This window comes from Lolium rigidum, chromosome 2 (genome assembly GCF_022539505.1).
Source record: "Lolium rigidum isolate FL_2022 chromosome 2, APGP_CSIRO_Lrig_0.1, whole genome shotgun sequence".
Taxonomy (NCBI): Eukaryota; Viridiplantae; Streptophyta; class Magnoliopsida; order Poales; family Poaceae; genus Lolium; species Lolium rigidum.
The window spans coordinates 173,204,071-173,225,524 of record NC_061509.1 but is presented as its reverse complement, the minus strand read 5'-3'; positions in this window follow the sequence as shown (position 1 = coordinate 173,225,524).

The window sequence follows — 21,454 nt, the reverse complement described above, 5'->3', positions numbered from 1 at the left end:
TGGTCAAAGACTTGTCGTCCTCGGACCGCACGGAGGAGGCGTGGTCCTCCTCGGTCCCACTCCTCCGGTGCGCGTATGTCCTCCGGGCGTCGGCTCGCGGGAGGAGGAAGACCGGTAGGAAAGACCGGAGGAGGAAGAGGAGGAAGAGTCCATGGTGGGAGGAGGGTTTTCGAGTACTACGGAGGAACAGAGAATGAGGAGGGGATAGAAAAGCGAATTGCTCGATGCGGTTAAATAAAAGGGATATGGTGGAGATTCAATGCCACAGCAGTTTCCGAGGAAGTGGTACCCAACAGAAAAAAAAAATTTTGCCAGGTCACGCGGAGAAGTGAAGGAGGCAAGGCATCATGATGAATGATACTGCGGCGGTTCTGCTCTGCCACGACATGACCCGACGAAGAAAAGCAGAGTGATTTTGGAATTGTCATTTCCAAAACCAGGGGGGCATGTGTTATCACCAGAATTTGACCGGATCATAGGTGGGCCGCGATTAAAGATGGGCTTGAAGAATATACATAGAAGAAATACATGAATCGGCCTTGTATACAAAGTTTGGTCTAGTTTGCCCGTGTATCTGTAACATAGTAGGATACGTGTAGGTTAGATAGAGTTTGGCTCGTACACGGTTGGGATTATTCCCACATTAGAAAGTCTACGGACTATAAATATGTATCTAGGGTTTATGAAATAAACAACAATCACGTTCACCACAAATCAATCTAGGCGCATCGCCAACTCCCTTGTCTCGAGGGTTTCTTCCGGGTAAGCATCATGCTGCCTAGATCGCATCTTGCGATCTAGGCAGTACACGTTTATTCGTTGTTCATGCATTGCTCGTGCTGAAGCCTTGTTGATGGCGAGCAACGTAGTTATCATAGATGTGTTAGGGTTAGCATTGTTCATCGTATCATATGCTGTTGTCGTGCAACCCTTAGACGTCTAGCCGTCCTTACGCCTATCTTAGGTGTAAGGGCGGCACCCGCTTGATCATTATTTAGTAGATCCGATCCGTTATGATTGCTCCTTGTTCTTCAAGGATTAGTTTAATATCTCGCATAGTTAGGCCTTACAAACGGGTTGAAGGATCCAAGTGGCGCGTAGGGTGTAGTTTGCTAACCCTAGACAGGATGTTCCGGGATCAACTTCGTGTTGGTTTTTAGGCCTTGTCTAGGGTCGGCTTACGATCACCGTGCGTGGCCGCCAGGGCTCAATCACGAGTAGGATGTTCCGATTATGCGGTGAAAACCCTAAATCGTAGTAGGTCGTTTTTAGCTTTATTTTGATCAAGCGAGGACCACCATCTGATCGTACACCTCGTACGCATCATGGGTGGATCGGCTCCTTGAGCCGATTCACGAGATAACACCGAGAGCCGATCGAGGCTCGTATTTAACGTTTACGTGTATGCCATGCAGGGAAACTAAGCGAGGCACAATCCAATACCTTCCCGACCGGTGTAGAGTCGAGTGGCACGCCCTTGCACCGAAGATCGGACGTGCGTGCCGAGTCTTTGCGGGCCGTCGCTCGGAGGGACCAGGGCCAGCCGCAGTCCTGGGAGCCTCCGGGCTCTACCGTGTTGCCCGTCGCTGCTCGCCGGTGGGTTTCTGACCGCAACACATATGAGATGTGTTGCGGTATGGAAGTATCTCTCTTTAGTTGGTTATCTATGTATCCCTTGGTGTGAGTTATCGTTATGGAATATTAATGAGAAGTCCTATCATTTACATATTGCACATCTTATTTTAGTTTGCAATTTTTATTATATGGATTAATCTTGTTGTTAGTATTGGTATCACTTTGGGAGCATTGCGTAAATCTATTTGGTTTTGGAAAACTTAGCATTGGTCAATAGCAACAAAACTTTGAGTTTTAAATAGAGAAGAGGAAATACATGTAGATATGTTATTATGTTTCTTGTTAGTTCTTAGCTTAGTATTCTGAAGTTAAAATTGTTTGTGCTTACAAGGAAGATGCATGATTATTTCTATCACATGTATAGTTGTTTGTTTCCCTCAACTCTTATGCTTGCTAATTAACTTTGCTAACCAAAGACCTGTACCGGGAGGGAATACTTCTCGTGCATCCAAACCCTTAAACCAAACCTATGCCATCAGTGTCCACCATAACTACCTATCATGTGGTATTTCCCTACCATTCCAAGTAAATACTTCATGTGCTACCTTTAAACAATTCAAAAATTATTACCTCTTTTTTGTGTTAATGTTTTATAGCTCATGAGGAAGTATGTGGTGTTTTATCTTTCAGTCTTGTTAGGCAGCTTCCACTAATGGACTAGTGGCTTCATCCACTTATCCTATAATTTTGCAGAAAAGAGCCGCAACGTGGGTTCCCAGCCCCAATTAATCAACTTTCATTAATAATTCTCTTCACATGTTTTGCTCCGATTCATCGATAAGCAACTTAATTTTGCAATAGACACTCCTCCATGGTATGAGATTGTTGGAAGGCACCCGAGGATTCGGTTAGCCATGGCTTGTGTAAGCAAAGGTTGGGGGAGTGTCATCCTTAAATAAACTAAAGTACATGTGTAAAAAAAAGAGAAGAGGGATGATCTACCTTGCTGGTAGAGATAACGTCTTTCATGGGAGCTGCTCTTTGGAGGTCTGTTTGGCAAGGGGGTTAGAGTACCCGCTACCATTCGTTGACAACAACAAACACCTCTCAAAACTGCTTCCCTCTGCGAAGGGACTGTCTTTTACTTTATGTTGAGTCGGTAAACCTACTTCCCTCCATCTCAAGCAAGCATTTGAGTTGTTGTGATCAAACCATTTATATTGTGATCTATTTCATCATGCCTTTTACTCTTCCTTGTTTAGTACAAGTTTTATCTGAATGAATATAGCTTTGAAAGTTATCAATGATTATGAGGAGATAACGATGATTGAGTATGCAAGTTTACCATAAGCTTTAATATGAGAGCGCTTGCTCAATAGATGAGTATAATCTGTTAACTTGTCTCTGACCAAGAACAAAGTTTGCCATCACCAATTATGATTCCTTATGCACCTTTATTTGTGATTACCTTCTACTTGTTTCAAGTTGAATTATATGAGGAAGTTGTCTACTAGAATGCCTTGTGTGAGTTAATATGATGCTTCTTGTCCGTATTTTATTTATCGACTCTTCACTCCATAAACATGTGGTCTCGTTTACTAGCTCAGTTTCGCTTGGGGACAAGCGAAGTCTAAGCTTGGGGGGAGTTGATACATCCATTTTGCATCACTATTTTATATCATAATTTGCTGTTATTAATTGATATATTTCATATTTGGAGATGATACTTATGTTATTTCATCTATTTTGCATGCTTCATGATTATTGGAGGATCGCGCACGGAGTCGGGATTCGCTGGAAAAAGCACCGTCGAATGCAATATTTCGAAGATCAACAGTTGACGGAAATTATATGAAAAATCCTATTTTTCCGTAAGACGAAGGGAGCCGAAGGGGAGCCGAGGGAGCCGAGGTGGGCCCACCTCATAGGCCGGCGCGGCCCAAGGCCCGGCCGCGCCGCCCGTGAGGAGGGGGCCCACAGCCCCCTCTAGCCTCCTTTTCTTCGCGTACGTCTTCGTCCCGAAAACCTAAGCCCCGGAGGGATAGTCGCGAAGAGTCACAGCCGCCTCGCGGGGCGGAGAACACCAGAGAGAAAAGAGCTCTCCGACAGGCTGAAATCCGCCGGGAAATTCCTCCCGAGGGGGAAATCGACACCATCGTCACCGTCATCGAGCTGGACATCATCTCCATCATCATCACCATCATCTATCATCTCACGCCATCTCCACCGCTGCACCTCGTCACCGCTGTAACAATTTGGGTTTGATCTTGATTGTTTGATAGGGGAAACTCTCCCTGTGTTGATTTCTACTTGTTATTGATGCTATTGAGTGAAACTATTGAACCAAGGTTTATGTTCAGATTGTTATTCATCATCATATCACCTCTGATCATGTTCCATATGATGTCTCGTGAGTAGTTCGTTTAGTTCTTGAGGACATGGGTGAAGTCTAAATGTTAGTAGTGAATTATGTTGGTTAATATTCAATGTTGTGATATTTAAGTTGTGGTGTTATTCTTCTAGTGGTGTCGTGTGAACGTCGACTACATGACACTTCACCATTTATGGGCCTAGGGGAATGCATCTTGTATTCGTTTGCTAATTGCGGGGTTGCCGGAGTGACAGAAACCTAAACCCCGTTGGTATATCGATGCAGGAGGGATAGCAGGGATCTCGTAGTTTAAGGTCTGTGGTTAGATTTATCTTAATTACTTTCTTGTAGTTGCGGATGCTTGCAAGGGGTATAATCACAAGTATGTATTAGTCCTAGGAAGGGCGGTACATTAGCATAGGTTCACCCACACAACACTTATCAAAACAATGAAGATTAATCAGCTATATGAAGCGAAAGCACTAGACTAAATTCCCGTGTGTGTGGTGGAATTGTCCAATTCAAAGAATTGGACAAATCACTAAGTGGGAGAATGTTCTACATAACAAAAAGTGCCAACTTTGGATGAGCATAGTATTTGATCTAAAAAGAATTTGGCATGGTGGTCTTTACCAAAGTTGTTCACCTTGATGTGCTCTTGGATGACATGCAAAGAATTGGGAAAGTTTAGTTTGAAAAACTTGAATTGCAGAGGCTCAAAGTAGTGACCAGAATGTAATTGGCAGAATTGACCAATATCATATGTGATCCAAATTTGAGTTTGAAATTCATTTGATTTGTGTTTCTTTGATTCCAAAAGTTGTAATAAGTGTTTAGTAACATTATTCAACTAATGGTGAAAACCAAAATGGTCTAGGGTAAAGATTTATAAAAAAATGGCATAAACCATATGTGAGGGTTTTAGGGTTTTCCTTTTATTTGATTTCTTTCTCTTTTTGATTTATTTGGTTTGTGATCTTCACATGATCACATTAGGGTTTTAGGGTTTAGCACATACACATAATAACAATCATCATGGCATATCACTCAAATGCACAAGTCCTATGCATGACACTATATGCAGATAAAAGTTTTTGTTGGTTTGAAATTTTGATCTCTGGAATTCTTCTTCTCTCTTTTATTGAAATTTGGGATGTTACAGCGTACAAGTACAAACTTTTGGCCGCACTGGGCCTTTCCCGATATTGATACAAATTTCCATAATAACTACGCTTTCCTAATCCGAACATCTTCAATCTTCTGGGCCTCCAAAGCTTTGAGTTCATGGGCCTTTGCTACAATAATAAACCAGGGGTATATATGCGACATATCCCTTAGGCATGTGTATGTCAGTAGCCCCCGAGATTTTACTCAAGTCGTAGAGTTGGGCAAAATCTCCACCTTTGTTGATAATACTTTCAAATTATGTTCAATTCTTACTCAATGTCTATATTGTATAGGGATAATGGTAAACGAGACTGGTTCATCTGACGGATCAGGTACCAGTTAATTGCTCTTGTGGCAAACCCGCATAAACCTACTTCAAGTTCAAGTCCCTGGACTCGAACCTGGGATACTGGTGTAATTCAGTACGTGTTGCTTTAGGACTTACCGAAAACTAAATTCCAGCTATTTTATCGAGTACCCAACGCGTCCGCTAAGATTTTTCTTTACATCTATTGATGTAGATAAAGTGGGAAAGCGCATTCGGGTGTGATGCCATGTCACACATGTCGGATCGTGGGGTCTTATCTTCGTGACCTTTTTTGCGAGTCACGGCACTCAGAGTTTTTATCGCGGCAGACGCGCTCTGAGAATATATTGTTGAGTGCCTTTGTTCGGCTGACGGAATACTCCATTTTGTTGAGTTGATGTATTTCACCAAATAATATCTTGGCTCCCGATGAGAATACATGACGAGTTTCATGAAACTCGAAGATGTATGCCCCACAACCAAAATTCTTCGGTTCCATTCTGTATTGCATTGCTATCTTGCTTTCTTTTATTATCAAGTTTCATCGGGTGCGCGACCAGCGCTCTCGATGGCAGTAGCCCCCGATCTCGATGGCACATTCAACATCGTTGACATCTTCGGTGGCAAGCAATGCGTCCCTAGGCTACAGTCGAGTGTTTGCACTTGGGTGTAGGCTCAACTTTGCTATTAACCAACTCTATATTTTTTTCATTATTTATCTTGTCTTATCAGCAGTATAATCTATATTGCTTATAAGAGTAGCCCCCGAGCATACGATCGGGTGCTTAATGCTGATCATAGGCTCTAGATTTTATACTTCTCGCCATATATTGTCCTAGTAACTCGAATATTTCCTCAAACGTGACGTCGATGTTGATGAAGACCATGTGTTGTCGCCTCGGGAAGACACGACTGCTGATGGACCACTATTTTGTGGGTCCAAAATCCCTTCTCTTCTCCCACGTCCCATAGACGGCGCTAATTGACGAGGTATCAACTCGTCAATTCCTACAGATTGGTACACTTAGGGTTTCGTAGAAAGTAGAGGGCAAGTAGATCTCGAAGGTTGTCAGACGAACAAAGGCGTCCAACTCAATGTTACGGTGGCTAGGGTTTACAATGACTCGATCCGTATTTTGACCTCAGTGATCCCTTTATATAGGAGGAGAAACTGAGGGTTACAATATGTCGTACAAGTACAAACTTTCGGGCCGCACTGGGCCTTTCCCGATATTGATAGAAATTTTCATAATAACTATGCTTTCCTAATCCGAACATCTTCAATCTTCTGGGCCTCCAAAGCTTCGAGTCCATGGGCCTTTGGCTACAATAATAAACCAGGGGTATATATGCGACATACCCCTTAGGCATGCCTATGTCAGGCGCAGCTGCTGGCCCCATGGTGGGCGCCAACTGCCGTCGTGGTGAACAGATAGATGCTATAGGTAGGCTTACGTTGCGGCCAAATGCACACTGAGTGATCCGGAGGAGGGGGAGATGAAGAAGAAACAAGCACAAACACACACGATCTACCCAGGTTCAGGGCCCTCGTGCGGAGGTAACACCCCTACTCCTGCATGTCTGTACTATATGAGTTCAACAGGGAACTACAATGGTCTTGTTCTAGCCCTTGGCCAGAGGAAGAACATGAAGTCTAGAGGGAGAAAACCCTAAGTGATAAACTAGAGAACTAGTGGGAATCTCCCGTGCAAGGGAGCTTCCCCTCTCCTTATATAGTGGAGAGGAGGCTTACAAGGGAAGGAACTAGGGAAAATGGGAATCTTGGCCCACATTAGCCGGTCTTGGACAGTAGCCTTTGAAAGGACGAGATGTCTCCTAGAGGGGGGGGGGGGTGAATAGGCGTTTAAAAACTCTTACGGATTTGGCTTGTAAGAATGCGGAATTAAACTAACGTTTAGTTTACAAGCACAACCCCTAAATATTCTAGGCTCAATAAGTGCAATAACAACAACTAGAGCTAAGCAAGATAGACACAAGATATATGTAGCACAAGTGATAGCAAGATATATGTACTTCAAGAATGATGGATATCACAAGGAAAGAAAGCTCAGGTATAGAAATAACCGAGGCACGCAGAGACGAGGATGTATTCCCGTGTTCCCTTCCTTTGCAAGAAGGTACGTCACGTTTGGAGGAGTGGAGGTCCCACGAAGGATACCCCAACGCCACGAAGGCTCACCCTATTCTCCGAGCCAAACCCACGAAGGATAATGGCCCTTTCCTTATGGTTAGTGTTTGATGGCATTTTGTCATGATTTTATAGATTACATAAATTCAAATCATATTGCAAGTGTGTGTAAAATATCAGCAGGATTTCTTACTAAGTAAAAGAGAGAAGACATCACAAGTATGTACGTGAGAAAGACAAAAATATTGCAGCACGGATACAAGCAATAGCTTAATATGCTTTGAGGACACACGTGATGGTCAGGAGTCTTTGCACGGCCTGATTTAATATATGACAACTCTCTAAGGGAAAAGATTAAGAGAATGACCCACGGCCACGAGAGCTGATCGACGTGTGTTGATACTTGGGCCATTCATCAACACCTACATGCATCCCACTATCGCTTGGTTAGATTGGATAAGAATCGGGTGCAGCTCTATGCCTCTCTCCACGGGGATTTCTGCCGATTGTTACGGGGCAGCAGTTTGGAGACCCGGCAATGCGGCCTCCGCAAAAACGAGAGAAGATAGCAAGTTACTCCGTATAAAAGAGCCTCGGTACGGCAAGCGAGAGGAGGTCGATACTTTGCGGCCGCACGCAGCTGACGAGCCCGAGCCCGATGCCACAACAAACCGATCTACATGATCGCACCACACGCAGCAAATTATGTACGGCGATCCATCGACCAAATCCAGGTACATCATCAGGTCAAGGTGCATATCGCGTGGATGGGTGGTGCCATTCTCTTCTAGGCTTGTCGCCCATGGAACGGCTCGAACGTACATGGGGACTACACAAATTGAAGATCCAATATAATACAGGTTTATGTGTGCCGGATATGATCATCATCTTTGATGGTGACACTCATGACTTCATGTCATACAGGATATGTGACGGAGTCCTCGATCACAGCTTTATGCCTACAGATTTTATGTGTCGCCTATGATGGCACACGAGGATTTGAGTCAGCAGGTTATGTGGCGGGCGATCTTTACCCCAACGAGGCTTCGAGCCAGCAGGTTATATGACGGGTGATCTTTACCCCGATCGAGGTTTCGAGCCAAGCAGGTTATATGACGGGTGATCTTTACCCCGGATCGAGGCTTCAAGCCAAGCAGGTTATATGACAGGTGATCTTTATCTCTGATCATGGCTTCAAGCCAAGAAGTTTGTACGGTGGGTGATCATATATAACCCGCAATCATAGCTTCGAGCCAAGCAGGATATGTGACAGGTAATTATTATTTCCGGTCAAGGCTTTATGCCTACAAGTTGTATGTGTCGTCCGTGATGGCACACGAGGCTTTGAGCTATACATGATATGCGACAGGTGTTCATCGCCCCGATCACGATGTTGTGCCTGTAGGTTTTATGTGTCACCCTTGATGGCACACAAGGCTTCGAGTGATACGTGGGGTGTTCATGATGGCTAAATTTGAACCATCTTTTATGTAGCCAAGGAATTTTATTCGCACGTCGTGACCCACGAGACGAGATTCGGTTTGTTCGCAACCAACAACACCTACCACTTACTTTGGAGATGTATGAAGATTTTGCAGATGAAACATGACATTGGTAGATTATGATCATAAATGTATGCCCAGCAAGCAGGTGGCACATAGCGGATATAAGCTCATTTTAACATTTGATGTACACAAATATTCTCATAGTGGATTTGGCCTCCGGGCCACCGTGGTTTTTTCCCAATTTGGGTTTTCCACGTTAAACTTTGTGTCAAGTGTGCTACACCTTTTCTATTTTCCATGTTGAGGATTTAACCAGAGAGCTGGTAATGATGACCGTATTGATGACATCGTAATCGGAGGTATTTCATAGACCTAAGCTAGTCGATGAATATAATTAACTGGAAAGTCTTTCGAGGCTCCAGGAATCAGGAACTGTGCAATCGTCTTTGTCAGATGTGTATTCAGGCGCAAATATAGAAAATACATATGAGATGGAAATCTTTAAATTGTCGATAATCGATAGAATACAAGTTTCCCATTTCTATGTGTTTGCAACTATTTTCTTTGTATACAAATGTATACTGGCACGCCCGCACTTAAAATGCCAACGCGGATGAATTTAAATATTTATCTCGCCAAAACAAATGGCACGCCCGGTGGGACATGATTCTCCTCCCATCTTCGCTGCGCTTCAGTGGTCATCAATAGCACTGCACCCTTCTCCGGTCACATCTTGCATTGGTGATGAGGTCAAGTCCTATGCATTGGAATCAGGGACAGGAGAACATCTGTGACATGAAACTGACACTCAGGAGATATTTGAAGGAAGTAAGTCACAATGACCATTTTAGCATGTTATGTCAGGATCCGGTGAGATAGGTATTTACCTGCATCAGGGCAGATGAGCTCGACTGATATAGCAACGCAAGATAAAGAGGAGCAGAGAAAGAAGCATTTATTTTGGATGGCCATGTTGTGCCACAAATCAACATAAGGGGTCACTCGTTGCACTAGACAAGTGCACATGATACCAATAATGATGTATGCATGAGTGCTGCCGACCTAGCATGAACATCACAAAGCTTGGATTTTTAGAACTTTTGGATTCAGGTATCAGCTAAATGAGTCGGTTAACTGGCAGTCACTACATGACTAGTCTCACAAGCAACTCAAAGTTTACATGGGGCAGCCACTATTTTACCACAGGGTAACCTCCAGGTACATTTGCCATTGGTCATACTCCAATTCTGAACCGAACGGCAGGTTCCGTGAGCAACTTGTAAACAAAAAAAAAACTCCAACTCTGAAGTTTATCCATTATATCACAGTTTGCCTAAACATGGCAGCCACAGGAACTATTCGAAACCCAATGGCTATGCTGCTGTGCTCTTATCGGATCTTACTCCAAAAGTCAGCTTAAAATTGGTGCCTCTTAGTGAACCATGACCATGCAGGGGCAGGGCGTGAGGAATGAAAATATGAGGAGTTGTTCACCCACAATCCTATAAAGAACCAGGCATTACACAACCAGGGTTCAGGTTTTCTCCACGTACACGCGAATCAGTGCTACATGCTTCTTCTTTTTGCCATCCAGTCAAACATACCTGGCGAACAGGTTTGTTGCTTCATTCGATTATTGTACATGCGAGGTTCATCCATGGAGACTTAAGATGATCAATTTTCCAGTAATGGCATGGTTCACCTAACAAAAACAGGTGCAGGTGTTGGACAGGTTGTCACGAAGACTTAGGTTGGTTTATTCTGATATCAATATATTGGTTCAGGAATATTTGTTGGTTCGCGAACCAAAATTCACATATTGAGGTAATTGATCAAAGGGATTATCACACAAGTGGTATAGTTGCATACCAGTTCAGAATTTATTATGGGCGAACCACAACAGTTTTGACCTGAGTTAGTTCACAAATGAAGAAGACATATTACTCTAGGTGCTGTAAATCTTCAGTCTCTTTGGCATGTGAAAGTCTCTCAAAAATTAGTCAAACAATAGCAGAGGCAGGACTACACATGCTGATATGTACGGATATGGAAGACTAAAAAATTATGAGCCATAGATGATCCATTCAGGAAGCATCTGCAAAAGTTTAGGCCCAAATGGTTCAACCTACATGGCTTAGTATTCTCTCTGGAAGTCGCACTCAGCATGTGTTCTTGAATTGCATACATTCCTCTGTACTTATGGAAGAGGAATAAGTTGTGGAGAAGATCCTTTCATGTTTAATTAGACTGTTTGCGGTCAGGAAGTGCGTCCAAATAACGCCATGTCAACACCAAGTCTGATGTCATGGAGAAACTCATGTTTTCAAATTACTGCATGTTGGTGCTATAAGTTGCAAGATATTTAGATCCAGGTTCATTTTGATGGCTCTGTTTGTCCATGATAAAAGGCATAATGGTGATGTACAAATATATTATTGCTAATGCCCCAGGTCAGAGAAAATAATTTCGTCCTGATTTCATGAGTAAAGAAGTCTTGGAGGCTCTAATATTTTCGGTAATTGTACTGAACAAGCTCACAATAAGAAGATGCATTATCTTTTGCACCCTGAGCATATTGATGGTGCAATGTTATGATTTCAATAATCTACCAGTGAATGGCAAGGAAGGCTATAAAAAAAATTCAGAGCTATATATACGGGTGAGCCTTATTCTCCAGGTTCATCCTATCTTGCTGAAGCACAAGCCACATTCAGAGCAGGAGAGCAGCTGTTATCTTCCCTCCATCAGGTGAAAGACTTGTAATAGGTACTATAATTGGGAGAACAACAGTAGGCACGATGTTAACTTCGCAATGTCAAACAACATTGGTCCACTGAACTTATGACGCCTTGTCAAGGCAGGCCTTTTTTTTCAGGTATCTGTGCTTTTGAAAGAAACATAGGGCTGTAACAGTGAAACAGGATCATGATGTTCTTGCCTGGAACATTCCGTCCATAATGTTTTCAGAACCACAAATTTCATTTGAAGATGGTCTTCAATACTTGAACACATTTCAAACATGAGAAGAATAATCGACTTGTAGCCAAGCTGGAAGCAAGACGTCCTCTCTCAAAAAAAAAATCCCGGCCAATTTAGAGGCCAGGTTGATCTCTAAAGCATGCAGGGTGTCAGATTTGGCAGAAGCAATGTCACTACATTGTCTGCATATTTAACGACATGATCGAGGCATAGAGCAGGCTGGATACCCTAATTCTTTTGTGGAGTTGTCCACTGATGAGGAGTCTGTCAAACTTAGAGCTCGCTCTGAACATGGAAAAGTAACTCAATTGCTAAAAGGCAACAGGGGTCTGTATAGCAAACTTAAGCACTGATGGAAGTCAGAATACCCTATGCTATTGCGAGCAGTTCCAGAGCTGAGACTGAGCCACGTAGTCTGCAGTACCCTCCTTTGTATTTTTCGAGCATTGTTGAGGGTGCAAAAAAAAAAAAAATGAAGCGAGCTCTTTCTGTACTGCATTTTGTGTGATTTTATGGGCCCTAAAGGTGGAACCATGTCTCGAGTTGAGCTCGTACTTTCTGACATGTATATCTCAAGAATTTGAGTCAATACACACTTCGCAAAAGGGGCAAAATAGCTTTCAATGTGGCATCTAGTTGAAATGACACATTCAAGTTGAGTTAATATTTCTTCTCCAAAGAGGGAGCAAGTCCTCGAACAGGGGGGATCAGTTGAGGTGCAAGGGGCAACATGAAAGCCCAATATTAGATTTGTCGGGAGTTTCCCCACAATAACACAGGTAAAGGTTAGCATGCTGAGCATACACTCAAGAATGGGTTTATGTATGTCAGAATATTGGATATTTAGTATCAACCGACAATATAGGTACAATATATCTATGTCTCCACCAAGTACTAAATACAAATCGGAATTGGCATCCCGGTGTTTGATTTGCCACTCCATGAAGGAGCAGTGAAGCAGGCCTGGGCGGTTCATGTGGAGCCATGATACCTTTCAACTCCATTAATTGGTGTCATCGCAGCAGCAAGGCGATTGCACTAGAGTCGATAAAATTACTTTGAGGTGAGGCATGATCTTCCGCACACCTCGATAGTAAGCGAATGTCACATATATAGTGCGAGAATCTGGCCGGCACTATCACTAAAAGACGGTCGCAGGATAATTCAGAACAATGGCATGATATTTCGCCGCACAATGCAATGGTGGTATGATATTTCGCCATGATATGATATTTTGAGGAGCAGATGAAACATGCCAACGCGGTTCATGTTAATCTGTGAAACCTTTAACTCAGCTGGCTGGCACTATAGCTTATAACAGTCGCAGTGGGGTTAAGAAAATCTTTTGAGGTGTGGCAGGTTCTTTCGCCATGACTTCATGAAACTTTATCATCTCATTGGCTGGCACTATTATAGTCGCAATGAGATTGACTTTCTATTATGGCTTATCCACAACATGGTTTATTCGTTGTGGCTTTGCCAAAACAGACAGGTTTATATGACATTTATCATCCTGTTGGCTGGCACCATTATGGTCGCAACGGGATTGACTCTACACGACATGGATTTTCGTCGTGGCATTTCCAAAATACAGGTTCATCTATGAGGTTTATTATCCTATTGGCTGGCACCATTATGGTCGCAACGGGATTGACTCTCCACGACATGGATTTTCGTTGTGGAGTTTCCAAAATACAGGTTTACATATGGTATTTGTCATCCTATTGGCTGGCACCATTATGGTCGCAACAGGATTGACTCTCCACGACATGCATTTTCGTTGTGGAGTTTCCAAAATACAGGTTCATATATGAGATTTGTCATCCTGTTGGCTGGCACCATTATGGTTGCAAAGGGATTGACTCTCCACGACATGGATTTTCGTTGTGGCATTTCCAAAATACAGGTTCATACATGAGATTTATCATCCTATTGGTTGGCACCATTATGGTCGCAACGGGATTGACTCTCCACTACATGGATTTTCGTTGTGGAGTTTCCAAAATATAGGTTTACATATGGTATTTGTCATCCTATTGGCTGGCACCATTATGGTCGCAACAGGATTGACTCTCCACGACATGCATTTTTATTGTGGAGTTTCCAAAATACAGGTTCATATATGACATTTATCATCCTAATTGGTTGGGACCATCCTGGCTGCAATGGATTTTTTTTTCTATATCAGGTCACAACATGAATTTTCATCATGGCTACAGGTTTACATATGAGATTTGTCCTATTGGCTGGCACCATTATGGTCGCAACGGGATTGACACTACACGACATGGATTTTCGTCGTAGCATTTCCAAAATACAGGTTCATATATGACATTTATCATCTAATTGGTTGGGACCATCCTGGTGGTAATGGAATTTTTTATATCAGGCCACGACATGGATTTTCGTCATGGCTCTGCAAGTTTACATATGAGATTTGTCATCCTGTTGGCTGGCACCATTATGGTCGCAAAGGGATTGACTCTACACGACATGAAATTTCACTGTGGCATTTCCAAATTACAGGTTTATATATGTGGTTTATCATCCTATTGACTGGGACCATCTTGGATGCAATGGATTTTTTTATATCAGGCCACGACATGGATTTTCGTCATTGCTCTGTAGGTTTACATATGATATTTGTCATCCTATTGATGGGCACAATTACGATTGCAACAGGATTGACCCTACACGATATGGATTTTCATTGTGGCATTTTCAAAATACAGGTTTCAAATGAGATTGACTTTCTATTGTGGCTTATACACAATATGGTTTATTCGTTGTGGCTTTGCCGAAACAGATAAGTTTATATGTCGATCATCTTATTGATGGACACCATTATGGTCGCCATGAGATTGAGTCCCTCTCATGGATATACACGACATGCCTTTTGCTGTGACATCGTAAAAGTTCAGGTTGAGATGAACTACAAGGTTCAGGTATACATGAGACGATACAAGATCAACTGACAGTAAGGAAATTGCCTCGAGTGGAGTCTTTCATTTAAGAAAACGAAGAGTATGCCAGTATATACATGTTCTGAGACAACCAGAAAATGCTGAACTTCCAGTTCACGATGAGTTGTGCTATTACTGGATACAAGCAATGATTGTCAGAGGATTCAGTCTACACTCGTGCATCGACCAGTACTGCTGTTGCAGAAAGAGATAAAATGAATAGATGAAAATACAACAATTACTTCACCGACATGGTTCTTAATTATTATCTGTTAGCATGTTACAGGATTTGCAAGCTCAGTTTTCGCTAAGCATAGTTCGAATTGCTACGCATTCGCACTCTACTTAGCGAGGGGCATTTGTTTGATGGCATTTTGTCATGATTTTATAGATTACATAAATTCAAATCATATTGCAAGTGTGTGTAAAATATCAGCAGGATTTCTTACTAAGTAAAAGAGAGAAGACATCACAAGTATGTACGTGAGAAAGACAAAAATATTGCAGCACAGATACAAGCAATAGCTTAATATGCTTTGAGGACACACGTGATGGTCAGGAGTCTTTGCACGGCCTGATTTAATATATGACAACTCTCTAAGGGAAAAGATTAAGAGAATGACCCACGGCCACGAGAGCTGATCGACGTGTGTTGATACTTGGGCCATTCATCAACACCTACATGCATCCCACTATCAGTTGGTTAGATTGGATAAGAATCGGGTGCAGCTCTATGCCTCTCTCCACGGGGATTTCTGCCGATTGTTACGGGGCAGCAGTTTGGAGACCTGGCAATGCGGCCTCCGCAAAAACAGAGAAGATAGCAAGTTACTCCGTATAAAAGAGCCTCAGTACGGCAAGCAGAGGAGGTCAGATACTTTGCGGCCGCACGCAGCGACAGAGCCTGAGCCTGATGCCACAACAAACCGATCTACATGATCGCACCACACGCAGCAAATTATGTACGGCGATCCATCGACCAAATCCAGGTACATCATCAGGTCAAGGTGCATATCGCGTGGATGGGTGGTGCCATTCTCTTCTAGGCTTGTCGCCCATGGAACGGCTCGAACGTACATGGGGACTACACAAATTGAAGATCCAATATAATACAGGTTTATGTGTGCCGGATATGATCATCATCTTTGATGGTGACACTCATGACTTCATGTCATACAGGATATGTGACGGAGTCCTCGATCACAGCTTTATGCCTACAGATTTTATGTGTCGCCTATGATGGCACACGAGGATTTGAGTCAGCAGGTTATGTGGCGGGCGATCTTTACCCCAACGAGGCTTCGAGCCAGCAGGTTATATGACGGGTGATCTTTACCCCGATCGAGGTTTCGAGCCAAGCAGGTTATATGACGGGTGATCTTTACCCTGGATCGAGGCTTCAAGCCAAGTAGGTTATATGACAGGTGATCTTTATCTCTGATCATGGCTTCAAGCCAAGAAGTTTGTACGGTGGGTGATCATATATAACCCGCAATCATAGCTTCGAGCCAAGCAGGATATGTGACAGGTAATTATTATTTCCGGTCAAGGCTTTATGCCTACAAGTTGTATGTGTCGTCCGTGATGGCACACGAGGCTTTGAGCTATACATGATATGCGACGTGTGTTCATCGCCCCGATCACGATGTTGTGCCCGTAGGTTTTATGTGTCACCCTTGATGGCACACAAGGCTTCGAGTGATACGTGGGGTGTTCATGATGGCTAAATTTGAACCATCTTTTATGTAGCCAAGGAATTTTATTCGCACGTCGTGACCCACGAGACGAGATTCGGTTTGTTCGCAACCAACAACACCTACCACTTACTTTGGAGATGTATGAAGATTTTGCGGATGAAACATGACATTGGTAGATTATGATCATAAATGTATGCCCAGCAAGCAGGTGGCACATAGCGGATATAAGCTCATTTTAACATTTGATGTACACAAATATTCTCATAGTGGATTTGGCCTCCGGCCACCGTGGTTTTTTCCCAATTTGGGTTTTCCACGTTAAACTTTGTGTCAAGTGTGCTACACCTTTTCTATTTTCCATGTTGAGGATTTAACCAGAGAGCTGGTAATGATGACCGTATTGATGACATCGTAATCGGAGGTATTTCATAGACCTAAGCTAGTCGATGAATATAATTAACTGGAAAGTCTTTCGAGGCTCCAGGAATCAGGAACTGTGCAATCGTCTTTGTCGGATGTGTATTCAGGCGCAAATATAGAAAATACATATGAGATGGAAATCTTTAAATTGTCGATAATCGATAGAATACAAGTTTCCCATTTCTATGTGTTTGCAACTATTTTCTTTGTATACAAATGTATACTGGCACGCCCGCACTTAAAATGCCAACGCGGATGAATTTAAATATTTATCTCGCCAAAACAGTTAGCTTTTCTTCCACTCCGGAGATGGCAAGCTCCACAACCACTTCACAAGCTCCACGAAGGAGAAGCCCGGGCCTCTTCACAATCTTCCTTGAAGAGATCACCGGAGCACCAACCGCCAAGCCAACTAGGAGGTCTCCCTCCAAGAGTAACAAGCTCACGGTCTCTCACTCAAACTAATCGTAGTGGAGAGCTCAACACTATGCAATGATGCAAAGCAAGAACACTAGAGGTGTTCAAGTCCTTCACACTCAAATCCCACCAAAGCAACAAATGCTAGGATGAGATTAGAGAGGAAGAACAAAGAGGAAATCAACAAATGACTCCAAGATCTAGATCCAAAGGGTTCCCCTCACTTAGAGGAGGAAATGATTGGTGGGGATTGTAGATCTAGATCTCCTCTCTTAGATCCCTCAAGAATGAGCAAGAATCATGGGGGGAATCAAGAGATAGGGCAAGTTCTTCAAATGCAACAATAGAGGAGAGAGAGTGGAAGAACTTGTTTAGCCCAAGGTGGAAGAAGGGCTATTTATAGCCCAAGAGCAAATATAACCGTTGGGGAAAAGTTGGGCTGAGTCAACCGTCGAGGAGGCCGGTCAATCGGGCCTGGGGCCGGGCCGTCCGGTTCAGGACCCGGTCAGATCGGGCCACCGGCCGGACCCGGCCGGTCCAAACCGGACCACAGGCCGGACCAGCACCGAGCGAAGCTGGAAGACTTACTAGATAGTGCCCGGTTGGCACCAGTCCAAGGGCCGGTTTGAACTGGGCCATCCGGTGGGACGGCCGGTCACGCCGGGCGAGAAACTGGGCCAGCAGGAAAACATGTTATACAAAAACTGTGATAACTTTTGTGTCCGAACCCCGATTGACATGAAACCAATTTTGTTGGAAAGATAACGACGAATAGAACCCCAACAGAAACTCCTCACAGGATATTTTTAGATGTTTTTAGAGAGGGAGTCTCCCACCGTCAAGAAACGGTGAAGACGTCCAAACTCGAAAACGCAATAGAAGATGCATGCGGATTCCGTTTTCGATGAACTTGGGCTTGTTGTAAAGCTAGCAACAAGCTCAAGAACCTCTCACAGAGAAACACCAAGAAGTAATAGGGATATGCAAAGTATGCAAAGGATTGAGCTCCCTAAGATGATGCGATCAAGTTACCCAGCCAAAAGCCCTTCTTGGTAGTGCGGCTATCTATCCTATAATCCGGTCTCCCAACAACCACCTTGAGACCGGTAAAAGGAAAACCTAGCAAGGCCATACCTTTTCCTTGCGCATCCCGCTTGATCTTGATGATAGCTCTTCAAGCTCCACTCAAGCCGGAATGCCTCACTTGATCATTGTTGCTTCGTGAAGACTCACAAATGCTCCCCATACACCATGATGGGAAAGCTCCATTGATGCACATCTTCACATGTCCATTATCACCAAAATGGACGGCAAGCTTCAAGCATATGATCCTCTTGAGATGCTCAATCTTGAACTTGCCCAACTCAACCTTGATGACGATCACCACTTGACATCATCCTCTCATGGGCTATATGAGATCTTACTTTTGATGCATGCCCATGGAAAGATACCTAACCCACATAGACAACACAAGGGAACATATATGATGGGTTAGTTCATAAAGCATAATTGACACGACTTACCATACTACATGACTTCTCGTGGCACATTCTTCATGCTTCATGTGTTGACCAAACTTGAATCTATTCTTCACTCTTTGTATTGGTCAACCTTGTATCTTCTCATGCTCTATCATACTATCTTGAGGTGTATATATAGAATTCTTCATTTGCTTGCATGCTCTAAATCTTAGTCAACCATAGCTCAACTTATGAGACTATCATGACACCAACTTAGAGCCATAACTTGAATTCTTCACTTGGAATCAAGCACTCAAGATCTTGATCATTCATTGCTTATCACATAAGCTAGAGCATGGCTAATATTGAGTTCCACATAAGAACTCCATCTTCATTTCTTCTTCTTGATCATATCACATATATATCTTCAAATCGATGATCTTGATGCCAATACACAAGATATATCTTTATCTTCATGGCATCCATACTTGAATCCAACACAAGGACTACAAGTAGTACCTATGGAATATTCCTTCATATAAACTCAATGAAAACATTAGTCCATAGGGGTTGTCACTAATTACCAAAACCACACATAGGCGCAATATACCCTTATAGCCTTGACCCTCAGCCCATGAAGTCATTGCTTGTGTCTTCTGTGCGCTGACCTCTACTGGTCAACGCACTGTAGTACATTCGCCGCCTCTGCGCTCTAGCTTCAGTTGGAAGCTAGCGGGGCTTCATCATAAAGTTGATTTTGCGTATCTCCTCAATGTCATGTAGCGACAGGACCGGATCTTTGACCCTCGGGCCGATATATGACCGTTGCCCCTATGCCGGATCCCACTATAGTTTTACTCGTAATAAACCGGAGCTTCGCCCCTATCCTTCATGGGACTTAGGCTTGATTCTGATCCATCCGGCTTAGTTCATGCCAGTATCTTTAGTTTCGGCATACCCCCGGTATACCAGACCGTACAATCCTGGCGCCCCTGTAATCCGGCCGCCCTTATCTTCGACGAATACTAGACTTGTCCAGATTACTTACGTGAACCGGTTTTTAGTCACTTGACTTAGGCATATTTGACATACTCTTGACCTACCGGGGGTCATCCCCCCGACACGGTTGGTTCATACTCCATCCGTTACAAAAAAAAAAGCTTCGTAACTTTTTCTAGATACGGATAAATCTATGGCTAAAACATATCTATATATCTCCGTATCTAGACAAAGTTTAGAAGCTTTTTAGAAATAGAGGGAGTATTATTTTCTCAAGTCTCGTGATTTTAAGGACACGAGGCCTCACCTTCACCCACTTAAGAGCATCTCCAACAGGTGCGGTAAAACGACCGCGCGGTATTTTAATCGCCGATTTACAGCGCGCGTAGGCGAAGTCGCACCTCCAGCAGGCGCGGCAAACGGCGCGGTGCTGCAAAAATTTTAGGGCACGCGGCGTTTTGCGCAATCCCGAGCGCCAAATGTGACGCGTCGGCTACAGCGCGCGGCAACGCTCTGCGCACGCGCGAATACTCAACAACTGGAACCCCCCCCCCCCGCGCCCGCGCCCTCATTTCCCCACTGCCCCGCCGCCACGAAATCTAGCCGCCGCCAGTCGATTCTGCCGCAGTCCCCACTGTTGCTCACGGCCACGCCGTAGATCCGCCTCGCCCGCGCGTCCTCCCGGCAGCAGCGGCCGCTCCGCCGCGTTGTACCGACCGCGCCACCGCGAACGAGGGTCAGAAGTCGGCGCTTCTCCCCCGCCTCCTCCTCCGCGCCGCCGTCGACATGTCGTCGTCTTCGTCTTCGAGCTTGCTCACGACATGGCGCGACCATGATGCTCGCCGATTTGCTCGCAAGGTACGCACCTCCGCCGGCCGGCGTCTATGATTTTGCTCGCCGATTAGCTACTATAGTTAATTAGTTGTAGTTAATTTCATATGTATGTTTGTAGAGTTCCTCATACGATTCATCGGATGACGAGTACGACCAAGAGGAAGAGGAGAACATATCGCTACTATTAGCATACCGCGCTGTTAAGAAACCAAAATTTGGTGGATCGGTGTTCGGTAGACAAAAGTTGTGGAGAGAAAGGATTGAACGGCATGAGAAGTTGATGCGGCCGTATTTCAATGAGAATCCGATATTTCCCGAAATCTATTTTCGGCGGCGTTTTCGAATGAGTATCAACTTGTTCAAGCACATCGCAACGGAGGTGACCAAGTATGATCGGTTCTTTGAGCAAAGGAGAAATACCGCCGGAGAACTTGGTCATAGCACATATCAAAAGGTGATCGCCGCCTTGCGTATGCTTGCATATGGTATACCGGCGGATCTAGTTGATGATCATTTGGCCATGGGAGAGAGCACTTCTATCTTGTGTGTGAAACGCTTTGTCGTTGCAATTGTCAATGTCTTTGGCTCCACATACTTGAGAGCCCCCAATG